At 42.0% G+C, this 13,948-nt stretch overlaps 1 long non-coding RNA gene across 1 annotated transcript; it reads left to right on the top strand.

Annotated features, from left to right (window-relative positions):
* Positions 1 to 245: 245 nt before the first annotated feature.
* LOC138360008 (uncharacterized) lies at positions 246 to 1,034 on the top strand. Its single transcript, XR_011226167.1, has 3 exons — positions 246 to 326; positions 420 to 556; positions 644 to 1,034. It is a non-coding gene; the product is annotated as an uncharacterized lncRNA (long non-coding RNA).
* Positions 1,035 to 13,948: the final 12,914 nt, after the last annotated feature.

Genomic DNA, 13,948 nt, shown 5'->3' with positions numbered 1-13,948 from the left:
CAACAGTACATTACTTACATAATGTATTTTCAAGCGTTAGTTTAAAATTAAATGATAAACGAGCCCTCGCTTATGCGAGACGATATTTTCCTATGAAACATCACTGTGTTAGGACATTTTGTAGAGGAGTAAGGGTTGGTTCTTATAGGTGGTGTAGAGAATATTTTTGTTAGCTAGGCAACCCACCTAACAGGGGGATTACCCCACATATAAAACACCTCTCACCCCACAACCTCCCTAGAAGACCCCCATCCCCCTTATCCTACAAATGGAAGGCGTCTCCCCAGAAACACACGCAGGGAAGATTGAAGTCCTTGAAGGGCCTGGTTAGTATTACCCTCACTTTCTGGTAAAGATTTATTTTTTTCCCACAATAGAAAGTTTGCTCAACCTCTATTTTACCTCTTCTTTTTTTTCAGTGCAATTCTTAGGACCTGTCCACATTTGTAGAGTAGTAATTCTACGAGGAAGGTCTGCCCCAAACAAGATGCTGTTACGTACCCTAATTGATGATGCCTGCTGTAGAGGACACAAGGTCGCTCCTGCAGGGGGAGAGGTATGTACTAACTGTTCTTAGAGGAAATAGAATATTTTTCAAATAAAAGATATAGTCCTATAAATTATTTTCCCCATCTCTTTCCAGAACACTTCAGATGAGAGTCAGAAGGAAAGTCGTCCAAAAGGCAACCAACCAACTCACCCCACTCCCCCAAGAGAGGGGGGAGGGGGTCAAGACCTCCCCCCACTCACCACGGATGGGGAGACGTCAGAATTCTACTCAGATGAGGAAGGGGAGGTGGAGGGGGGAGAGGGATAGGGGCCATAATTAACTTCTTATACATCATTTGTGATTTTTACCTAATAAAACATTAATAAATTCTTTGATTTTTTTTAACCCCTGGAGGAGATTTATAATTTAATACCCCTATATAAGACCCACTCAACCTCCGCTGGGTGTGGAACTCTGTTACGGTAAAGTCAAGGCCATTAGGTGCGAGGAAGGGTACGGGCGACCACCCTCACCGGGAGGAACCTGTTTTACACCTGCCCCCATAGAGGAATGTGGGGGCGTAACTGGCACTCACCCACGAGTGTTTATTATACAAATAAATTCATTTTTACTTAAATATATTGTCATACTTTACTGTATAAATGAACATGATCATAGTGGCGCATAATAGATACCTATCTTCACTGTTTTTTCGACTGCTACCACTCACACCTTGGGTGACCTAATATGGAGTGGCACTATGTGGCTCCCCGCTTCTGATTTCTTATCTGATCTCCTTACATAGGTGGCTCTATGTGGCATTTCCTATTCTACTTTGGAGTACTAGCATACTAGCGATCATTGGGGTACTAGCGATCATTGGAGTACTAGCGTACTAGCGATCATTGGAGTACTAGCATACTAGCGATCATTGGGGTACTAGCGTACTAGCGATCATTGGAGTACTAGCGTACTAGCGATCATTGGAGTACTAGCATACTAGCGATCATTGGGGTACTAGCGTACTAGCGATCATTGGAGTACTAGCGCATTAGCGATCATTGGAGTACTAGCATACTAGCGATCATTGGAGTACTAGCATACTAGCGATCATTGTCGTACTAGCATACTAGCGATCATTGTGGTACTAGCATACTAGCGATCATTGGGGTACTAGCATACTAGCGATCATTGGAGTACTAGCGATCATTGGGGTACTAGCATACTAGCGATCATTGGGGTACTAGCGATCATTGGAGTACTAGCATACTAGCGATCATTGGAGTACTGGCGTACTAGCGATCATTGGAGTACTAGCGTACTAGCGATCATTGGAGTACTAGCGTACTAGCGATCATTGGAGTACTAGCATACTAGCGATCATTGGGGTACTAGCATACTAGCGGTCATTGTGGTACTAGCATACTAGCGATCATTGTGGTACTAGCATACTAGCGATCATTGGGGTACTAGCATACTAGCGATCATTGGGGTACTAGTGTACTAGCGATCATTGGAGTACTAGCGATCATTGTGGTACTAGCATACTAGCGATCATTGTGGTACTAGCATACTAGCGATCATTGTGGTACTAACATACTAGCGATCATTGGGGTACTAGCATACTAGCGATCATTGTGGTACTAGCATACTAGCGATCATTGGAGTACTAGCGTACTAGCGATCATTGGAGTACTAGCGTACTAGCGATCATTGGAGTACTAGCATACTAGCGATCATTGGGGTACAAGCATACTAGCGATCATTGGAGTACTAGCATACTAGCGATCATTGGGGTACTAGCATACTAGCGATCATTGGAGTACTAGCATACTAGCGATCATTGGGGTACTAGCATACTAGCGATCATTGGAGTACTAGCATACTAGCGATCATTGGGGTACTAGCATACTAGCGATCAGTGGAGTACTAGCATACTAGCTATCATTGGAGTACTAGCGATCATTGGAGTACTAGCGTACTAGCGATCATTGGAGTACTAGCATACTAGCGATCATTGGGGTACTAGCGTACTAGCGATCATTGGAGTACTAGCGTACTAGCGATCATTGGAGTACTAGCATACTAGCGATCATTGGGGTACTACCGTAATAGCGATCATTGGAGTACTAGCGTACTAGCGATCATTGGAGTACTAGCATACTAGCAATCATTGGGGTACTACCGTAATAGCGATCATTGGAGTACTAGCGTACTAGCGATCATTGGTGTACTAGCATACTAGCAATCATTGGAGTACTAGCATACTAGCGATCATTGGGGTACTAGCATACTAGCGATCATTGGAGTACTAGCATACTAGCGATCATTGGGGTACTAGCATACTAGCGATCATTGGAGTACTAGCATACTAGCGATCATTGGGGTACTAGCATACTAGCGATCAGTGGAGTACTAGCATACTAGCGATCATTGGAGTACTAGCGATCATTGGAGTACTAGCGTACTAGCGATCATTGGGGTACTAGCATACTAGCGATCATTGGGGTACTAGCATACTAGCGATCATTGTGGTACTAGCGTACTAGCGATCATTGGGGTACTAGCGTACTAGCGATCATTGGAGTACTAGCGTACTAGCGATCATTGGGGTACTAGCATACTAGCGATCATTGGGGTACTAGCATACTAGCGATCATTGGAGTACTAGCGTACTAGCGATCATTGGGGTACTAGCATACTAGCGATCATTGGGGTACTAGCGATCATTGGAGTACTAGCATACTAGCGATCATTGGGGTACTACCGTAATAGCGATCATAGGAGTACTAGCATACTAGCGATCACTGGGGTACTAGCATACTAGCGATCATTGGAGTACTAGCATACTAGCGATCATTGTGGTACTAGCATACTAGCGATCATTGGAGTACTAGCATACTAGCGATCATTGGAGTACTAGCATACTAGCGATCATTGGAGTACTAGCATACTAGCGATCATTGGAGTACTAGCGTACTAGCAATCATTGGGGTACTAGCGTACTAGCGATCATTGGAGTACTAGCATACTAGCGATCGTTGGAGTACTAGCATTCTAGCGATCATTGGAGTACTAGCATACTAGCGATCATTGGAGTACTAGCGTACTAGCGATCATTGGGGTACTAGCGTACTAGCGATCATTGGAGTACTAGCATACTAGCGATCATTGGAGTACTAGCGTACTAGCGATCATTGGGGTACTAGCGTACTAGCGATCATTGGAGTACTAGCATACTAGCGATCATTGGAGTACTAGCGTACTAGCGATCATTGGAGTACTAGCGTACTAGCGATCATTGGAGTACTAGCGATCATTGGAGTACTAGCATACTAGCGATCATTGGAGTACTAGCATACTAGCGTTCATTGGAGTACTAGCGTACTAGCGATCATTGGAGTACTAGCGTACTAGCGATCATTGGAGTACTAGCGTACTAGCGATCATTGGAGTACTAGCGTACTAGCGATCATTGGAGTACTAGCGATCATTGGAGTACTAGCATACTAGCGATCATTGGAGTACTAGCGATCATTGGAGTACTAGCATACTAGCGTTCATTGGAGTACTAGCGTACTAGCGATCATTGGAGTACTAGCGTACTAGCGATCATTGGAGTACTAGCGTACTAGCGTTCATTGGAGTACTAGCGTACTAGCGATCATTGGAGTACTAGCATACTAGCGATCATTGGAGTACTAACGTACTAGCGATCATTGGAGTACTAACGTACTAGCGATCATTGGGGTACTAGCATACTAACGATCATTGGGGTACTAGCGTACTAGCGATCATTGGAGTACTAACGTACTAGCGATCATTGGAGTACTAGCATACTAGCGATCATTGGGGTACTAGCATACTAGCGATCATTGGAGTACTAACGTACTAGCGATCATTGGAATACTAACGTACTAGCGATCATTGGAGTACTAACGTACTAGCGATCATTGGGGTACTAGCGATCATTGGAGTACTAACGTACTAGCGATCATTGGGGTACTAGCGATCATTGGAGTACTAGCATACTAGCGATCATTGGAGTACTAGCATACTAGCGATCATTGGAGTACTAGCATACTAGCGATCATTGGAGTACTAGCGATCATTGGAGTACTAGCATACTAGCGATCATTGGAGTACTAGCGTACTAGCGATCATTGGAGTACTAGCATACTAGCGATCATTGGGGTACTAGCATACTAGCGATCATTGGAGTACTAGCATACTAGCGATCATTGGAGTACTAGCATACTAGCGATCATTGGAGTACTAACGTACTAGCGATCATTGGAGTACTAGCATACTAGCGATCATTGAAGTACTAGCATACTAGCGATCATTGGAGTACTAGCATACTAGCGATCATTGGGGTACTAGCATACTAGCGATCATTGGGGTACTAGCGTACTAGCGATCATTGGAGTACTAACGTACTAGCGATCATTGGAGTACTAGCATACTAGCGATCATTGGAGTACTAGCATACTAGCGATCATTTTAGTACTAGCGTACTAGCGATCATTGGAGTACTAGCATACTAGCGATCATTGGAGTACTAGCATACTAGCGATCATTGGAGTACTAGCGTACTAGCCATCATTGGAGTACTAGCATACTAGCAATCATTGGGGTACTAGCATACTAGCGATCATTGGAGTACTAGCGTACTAGCCATCATTGGAGTACTAGCATACTAGCAATCATTGGAGTACCAGCGTACTAGCGATCATTGGAGTACTAGCGTACTAGCGATCATTGGAGTACTAGCATACTAGCGATCATTGGGGTACTAGCATACTAGCGATCATTGGGGTACTAGCGTACTAGCGATCATTGGAGTACTAGCATACTAGCGATCATTGGGGTACTAGCATACTAGCGATCATTGGAGTACTAGCATACTAGCGATCATTGGAGTACTAGCGTACTAGCGACCATTGGAGTACTAGCATACTAGCGATCATTGGGGTACTAGCGTACTAGCGATCATTGGAGTACTAGCGTACTAGCGATCATTGGTGTACTAGCATACTAGCGATCATTGGAGTACTAGCGTACTAGCGATCATTGGAGTACTAGCGTACTAGCCATCATTGGAGTACTAGCATACTAGCGATCATTGGAGTACTAGCGTACTAGCGATCATTGGAGTACTAGCGTACTAGCGATCATTGGTGTACTAGCGTACTAGCGATCATTGGAGTATTAGCATACTAGAGGTCATTGGAGTACTAGCATACTAACGATCATTGGAGTACATGCGTACTAGCGATCATTGGGGTACTAGCATACTAGAGGTCATTGGAGTACTAGCATACTAGCGATCATTGGAGTACTAGCATACTAGCGATCATTGGAGTACATGCGTACTAGCGATCATTGGGGTACTAGCATACTAGCGATCATTGGGGTACTAGCGTACTAGCGATCATTGGTGTACTAGCATACTAGCAATCATTGGAGTACTAGCATACTAGCGATCATTGGGGTACTAGCATACTAGCGATCATTGGAGTACTAGCGTACTAGCGATCATTGGAGTACTAGCATACTAGCGATCATTGGAGTACTAGCATACTAGCGATCACCGAAGACGTCATGACCTTCGTTCTCCAGTTTAGAACCACCTTCATCCACTTGTACTGGACTGTACAGCGACGATCTCGCTTCTTGCACGTCGGCGTTCAATCCCCGACCATCAAAGTGGTTGGACACCATTCCTTCCTTCCATCCTGTCCCAAATCCTTCCCTTCATATCCTTTCTAAGTGCTACATTAGCGTAACGTCTTAGCGCTTTCTACTGGTAATTACTTGTTTGCTTCCAGTGGTGTGTGGATTGGTCCGTGTGATAGGACCTGAGCATTTGTGTCCACGTCCCTGTGGTGTGTGGAGTGGTCCGTGTGATAGGACCAGAGCATTAGTGTCCACGTCCGTGTGGTGTGTGGAGTGGTCCGTGTGATAGGACCTGAGCATTAGTGTCCACGTCCGTGTGGTGTGTGGAGTGGTCCGTGTGATAGGACCTGAGCATTAGTGTCCACGTCCGTGTGGTGTGTGGAGTGGTCCGTGTGATAGGATCTGAGCATCAGTGTCCACGTCCGTGTGGTGTGTGGAGTGGTCCGTGTGATAGGACCAGAACATTAGTGTTCACGTCCGTGTGGTGTGTGGAGTGGTCCGTGTGATAGGACCAGAGGATTAGTGTCCACGTCCGTGTGGTGTGTGGAGTGGTCCGTGTGATAGGACCAGAGGATTAGTGTCCACGTCCGTGTGGTGTGTGGAGTGGTCCGTGTGATAGGACTTGAGCATTAGTGTCCACACGTCCGTGTGGTGTGTGAAGTGGTCCGTGTGATAGGACTTGAGCATTAGTGTCCACGTCCGTGTGGTGTGTGGAGTGGTCCGTGTGATAGGACTTGAGCATTAGTGTCCACACGTCCGTGTGGTGTGTGGAGTGGTCCGTGTGATAGGACCTGAGCATTAGTGTCCACGTCCGTGTGGTGTGTGGAGTGGTCCGTGTGATAGGACCTGAGCATTAGTGTCCACGTCCGTGTGGTGTGTGGAGTGGTCCGTGTGATAGGACCTGAGCATTAGTGTCCACACGTCCGTGTGGTGTGTGGAGTGGTCCGTGTGATAGGACTTGAGCATTAGTGTCCACGTCCGTGTGGTGTGGAGGTCACACTAGCGCTGTATACACACTGGAGAGGAGCCAAGTGTACTCGTGTTACTTTACCCACAGGAGGATACAGTGAGTCGTGTGTTTTTGTTACCCCAGCGAGTGATTGCTCGTCTCCGGGTCTTAGCATTTCGCTCAAGGGGATTAAAAAGCTGGTCTATGAGTCGTGTGTTTTGTGTTACCTCGGTGACCCTGAAACCGAATGTACAATAACGTCATTCCTAATCTATTTTAAATCTCCTATTTTCTTCCAATCTATGATAACCAGAACATCAACTGTCACTATTAGATGAACTTCAATAGGTCTATTCCCACTATAACTAGTGGGTTTAGACCCCCCTTACCTCGAAATTATTCTATATATTTAGGGTAGGAATATATTTTCACATATTAACCTAACATATCCCTGATCCACCCCTTTATTTTTTTAATTACCCCTATACTAAAATTTCGTGGTAAGGGGGGTCTAAACCCCCTAGTTATGGGCTAGGATAAAGAAAATTGGGATATGGTAATTGTATAGTTTTAGTGAGTCATATCTCTTTCTGAAAAATATGTTGTAACATAGAGTTCAGATCCAGGTATATAAGGTAAGGTTAAGGATGGTTAAGTTGAACTGATGTAGAACAAAATTCCCTTTATTAACACATTTTCCATTAACCCTCAGGTAATAGAGGCTAGCTTGGGATGGTTGTATTGATGTGAAAAACAAACGTGGCTAAGAATATAGTGAACCAAGATCCATGCATCAGAGGTTAGATCCAGGGCCGTTTAGTTGATGCACAAACAATACTTTCCTCCCAACCAAAGGAAGGTTAGGCACAGGGTGGCAGAGTTGGTGTATAAAAACAAAACACTTACCCAACAATATAGCTACAATATTGAACATAAATCCAAGTTTAATAGGCGACGGGTAATAAGGTTCATATTAAAAAAAAACATCACTCTCTATGAATATGGATACAATGTTCAACAAAGAAGCTTGTAGGTAAGGCGCAGTATGGTTAGGTTCATATCCAAAACTTCACTTTTCTAAGAATATAGATTCAATATTCAACAAAGCTCCAAGACTACTGCTGGTTAGGCACGGCCCTTTAGGTTTATTTACAAAATTAACACTTCTCTGAGTATATGTCATATCAAACGTTAGGTTCTAGGTGGTTGAGTTGTGGTAATATGAGGAAAATACCTAATAACAACACACTTCTTATAATAATACATTAGCAAAATTAGCTGTATTCCAAGGTTTGAAATGGATGTTAGAAGTAGACATTATCAGCTCTGACAGTTAACTCGTGCTCTGGATGTGATGCCCATAGGTATATGTAGTAGAATTTGGGGTTTTGGTTTGATATATTTAGGATAAATTTACTGGAATTGTTACAAATTGGGGTAATTTGGGTGAATTTAGCTAATGTCGTGTTAGGATAGGTTAGGTTAGGTCTGGTTTGGTAGAATTGATGATAGAAAATACACCTGGAAATTGGAAATAGCTAGACGACCAGAGCACTAGCTCTATGAAATGACTTTGGGAATGGGGGATGTTGTGTCAAGACTGGATGTTGGATATTGGAAGTCATAGATGGAATAGGAGAAAATGTGGGTAAAAAGGGGCTTTGGCTGTGCTATGATACAAAACATTGGGTATATTTGGTGGAAATAGTGTTAAATTAGGTTAAATTTAGGTGGGAATAGGATAAATTTTACAAACTTTAATAAAATCAAGCTTTGGATATGTTGGGTCTGGTTAGGCAAGGTCGTGTAGGGAGGTTGGAATCGGTCAAAATGTAGGGTAAAAATGGGTGTTGGCTGTGCTGTTACAAATTATTTGTGTATATTTAGTGGAAATTGGGTTAAATTAGATTGAATTTAGGTGGGAATAGGATAAATTTTGCCAACTTTAATCAAATCTATCTTTGGATATGCTAAGTCAGATTAGGTAAGGTGGTGTAGGGTAGGATGGAATAGGTGAAAATGTGGGTAAAAATGGACATTGGCTGTGCTATGATACAAAACATTTGGGTATATTTGGTGGAAATAGGGTTAAATTAGGTTAAATTTAGGTGCGAAAGCATAAATTTTACCAACTTTAATAAAATCAAGCTTTGGATATACTAGGAAAGGTTAGGTAAGGTTGTATAGGGTAGGTTGGAATAGGTAAAACTGTGGGGTAAAAATGGGCATTGGCTGTGCTATGTTAAAAAACATTGGGTATATTTGGTGGAAATTTAATTAAATTTGATTAAATTGAGATAGGAATAGCTTAAATTTGGCCAACTTTAATCAAATCTGTCTTTGGATATGTTAGGTGAGGTTAGGTGTGGTTGTATATGTAAGAGATATATAATATCTTAGGGGTAATGATCTAGCATGTTCATAAAATAGTGCAAACTTACTTATTTGGGGGTTCGAGCTATAGATAGCTTCTTATCTTGAGGTTATCTTGAGATGATTTTGGGGCTTAGCGTCCCTGCGGCTCGGTCTTCGACCAGGCCTTCTTTTTGTTATACATCCCCAGGAAGAAGCCCGTAGCAACTGTCTAACTCCCGGGTACCTATTTACTGCTAGGTAACAGGAGCATCAGGGTGAAAGAAACTTTTTGCTTATTTGTCTCCGCCTCCACAGGGGATTCGACCCGGAACCTCAGGCCTACGAATCTGAAGAGCTGTTCACTCAGCTGTCAGGCGCCCCTAAGTGACATATTTTGTGTGTGAATGGAATATTTGTGTGGAAATACTTTGAGCGTAAATGCTATATTGAGTGTATATGTGTATGTGTTTTGTACTGTGTGTTTTTGATTTTGTGTATTTTTAGTGCAAGTACAAGTGTTGTATTTTGTGTTAATGATGTTAAATTATTAAATTTTAGTGCGCCTTATTAAAACCTTACCTTTTTATTAGTAATATAATTATTCAAATGGGACATATACACCCTGGTTTATCCATATGAATGGTATGAAGATGGGTATTTAATAATATTTGAACTTGCTTGAATAATATGGTCACCTTGCTGATTGGTATCTACTAATATAAATTAACAGTTTATTCAATAATAAAGATTACTTGATGTGAATGAGCTGTAGGGTTACTGAAATCTTGTTCTTAATGCATTTTAGGGATTCATATGGCATAAATTACATCTGATTAATGGGGCAATGGCAGCAAAACAGCAGGATATTCTCTATGCATGCATGAATTGTGGAGTATGTGTAGGTATGTATGCTTGTATTTGTGACTGTTTGTTTAGAAACAAGTAAGCTGATTTGCGTAGCAAGATTAAGATTTTTGAGGTGTAAAGATGATTAACCTATGAACATAGTGGCTAGCATCCAGCTGAGTTGCTAGATTGATGAATTGCAATGCGATATTTGGGCTGCTATTTGATGGATGTGAGGACAGTTGACTAGCCTATGAACATAGCTACTGGTCCACTGAGCCACTGAGATGTACGGTAACTACTTGTGGATTGTAGTATGATATCTAGTTACTCATGTTGCATAATTGTTGTTGAGTAAAAAACTAAAATGTGAGCTATTTATTATAAACTATTATTATAAACTAATATCAGATGTAGAGGGTTCCCTTGATTGTTTTAAACATAGGTTGGACATATATATGAATGAGATTGAGTGGAAATATATAGGAGCTGCCGTATATGGGCTAATAGGCCTTCTGTAGTTACCTTCATTCTTATGTTCAGCTCACCTGCTATGCTGCCAGACATACGATTTTGCTTAAATTGCGGTACAACATTTGGGCAGCTATTTTAATTTTGAACTTAGCACTGCATAATGAATTATAGTTGTGGATGACTATAATGTATATTGTAACCTATGATGAAGTTAGATTAGGTGGGGGTATGGATAGTCTAGCCATATTTGAATAATAACATTTAATACATACTACATATGCAAGTACCATGCCAAGGCCTAATTGTGAATCTTTGTGACGTCACTCACAGTTGAACGGTCAGGTTGCAGTGGAGCCTTAACACCTACCTGTTAATGACTGACCACACTCTATCCCTATACTGAGGCAGCTTTTGGGACGTCGCTAAACAACAACGGATCTGTAGAATCTATTTGTGTGTATATAATAGGTTAGGTTAGAATGGTTTGATAGGGCTGATGAATTGAACAACAAAAAATATGAACAATGAGCGAAAATACGAGCGTGGCATCGTCGCATGTGATGACACAGAGTACGGTTGAGATGCTGAGGGAGATTACGAGATTTCGCTAATGTGTAACCCTCCTAGAAACCACATATGCAACGTTGGCTAAAAGCAATGCACTCATTGGTGGATCAAACCGCACTAGGGATCATGATGTCAGAATGAACGAAACTGCAGACGGCTTATTTTTCAAAACTTGCGAAGCCGCTTCTACTCAATGCAGATCATATATAGGCAAACTGAATGAGTATTTAGATTATATATATGCTACAGTGGGGTGTTGGGGGGGGGCATGTTTTTGAGCGAATGTGAGACGTGCACAGGACTAGGAGCGACATCTATTTGGAATACTAATGAATTCCTGTTGAATTCTCCATGTCTGGGGGGAGGGGTCTGTTTCATATAAATGGGTGATAGCGGATTTTCATTTTATTTCCCTATGCTCGATAAGCAATTCTCGAAGGAAGATTAAGAAAGTTCAAATTACATACTTTAGAAAGGCGAAGAAATAAGGGGTGACATGATAGAGGTGTGAGAGAATGGACATGACAAAGGGGGATATTAATAGCCTATTAAAAGAATCAACACGAGACTGAACACGAAACAATGAGCATAAATTGGATAAGTTTTAGATTTAGGAAAAAGACCTGGGTAAATTCTCGTTTGGTAACAGGGGTGAACGCTGAGATAACGCCACGATAGTTAACGCTCTGTGTTGCTCCCCCTTGTTTCATACGAATAAGAGATAGTGGGTTTCATCAGTTTCTATGCTCAATAAACGATCCTTGGCCGGACACTTTAAATATAAAGCTTCCAGATAAATAAGGGGAATATATAGGACCTTCTGAATATTAATGGAGTTACATTATCGATGTGTATAAATGGAGAAGAAAGGGGATATTAATTAGGAATAGACCTACTGAAGTTCATCTAATAGTGACAGTTGATGTTCTGGTTAACATAGATTGGAAGAAAATAGGAGATTTAAAATAGATTAGGAATGACGTTATTGTACATTCGGTTTCAGGGTCACCGAGGTAACACAAAACACACGACTCATAGACCAGCTTTTTAATCCCCTTGAGCGAAATGCTAAGACCCGGAGATGAGCAATCACTCGCTGGCGTAACAAAAAATACACGACTCATAGACCGGCCGTCGCCATCTGTAACGAAAAACACACGACTCATAGACTGGCTTGGGGAAAAGGCAAAATAGCCGGTCTATGAGTTTTTTCCCACTACTACAGTGCACAGGATTATGAGCAACCCTCAGCTGGACTACTGTGAACATATGCCGGGTCCTGTACTGTGTACAAGGCTATGAGGTAACCCTCAGCTGGACTACTGTGAACATATGCCGGGTCCTGTACAGTGTCCAGCAACCCTCAGCTGGACTACTGTGAACTTATACCGGGTCCTGTACTGTGTAATTGAAGCGAAGAGACAGTCTGGGGACGTCCGTGTCCTTCGTCGAGGCTCCGGCAGTAACGTTAAAGGTTAAGACGTTGGTGTTAACTTTACTAATAAGTTACATTATCCTGGAGCTGGGGCGACAGGGATACATTAGTGACAGGGATATATGGATACATTAGTGGCAGGGATACATGGGATACAGTAGTGACAGCAGGAGGTCTGCTTCCTCCTGTTTTTCCTGTAACGTGAAGGTTTGAGTAAAATATATATGTAAATGAACCAAATTGTGAATAAATATTCTGTTATGAACTCAGGTCCAAGTAAATATATAACTTACTTTTGTCTTAAGAATTTTCTTCTGAGTTCACTGTTTTCGTTAATGCATTTTACCTGTTTTCGTGTTTTCATTTCAATGCCTTTGAAATTTTTAGTATACATTTTAAATGAATTAATTTCAAATTTAATTTATATGTGGCATTTTTACCACCGTGAGAAATAAAAATCTGGCTTAATCTTCATTTAAGCGAGATTTTTGTGTAATTGGAGAAAGGTAGGAATGAAATAGCTGGTATTTATAGTCCAGGATTTATTTTTATTAAACTAAATGGTTTGTGACAGTTAAAAATTGTTTGGTTTTTGTTTATTTTTGTGACATTTGTCAATGTTTGTGAGGATGTTAAAATGTGTGTTGAAGAATGCTTATTGCTGTGTGTGTGCTCTCACCTAATTGTACTCACCTAATTGTGCTTGCGAGGGTTGAGCTCTGGCTCTTTGGCTCTCAACCGTCAATCAACAGGTGTACAAGGTTCCTGAGCCTATTGGGCTCTATCACACACACACACTCACACTCTATATGTGTGTGTGTGTGTGTGTGTGTGTGTGTGTGTGTACTCACCTAATTGTGCTTGCGGGGGTTGAGCTCTGGCTCTTTGGTCCCGCCTCTCAACCGTCAATCAACTGGTGTACAGATTCCTGAGCCTATTGGGCTCTATCATATCTACATTTGAAACTGTGAATGGAGTCAGCCTCCACCACATCACTTCCTAATGCATTCCATTTGCTAACTACTCTGACACTGAAAAAGTTCTTTCTAACGTCTCTGTGGCTCATTTGGGTACTCAGCTTCCACCTGTGTCCCCTTGTTCGCGTCCCACCAGTGTTGAAAAGTTCGTCCTTGTTTACCCGGTCGATTCCCCT

This window comes from Procambarus clarkii, chromosome 94 (assembly GCF_040958095.1).
Source record: "Procambarus clarkii isolate CNS0578487 chromosome 94, FALCON_Pclarkii_2.0, whole genome shotgun sequence".
Taxonomy (NCBI): domain Eukaryota; kingdom Metazoa; phylum Arthropoda; class Malacostraca; order Decapoda; family Cambaridae; genus Procambarus; species Procambarus clarkii.
Note: the sequence above shows the minus strand (reverse complement) of the source record. Positions and strands in the feature narration are given on the sequence as shown.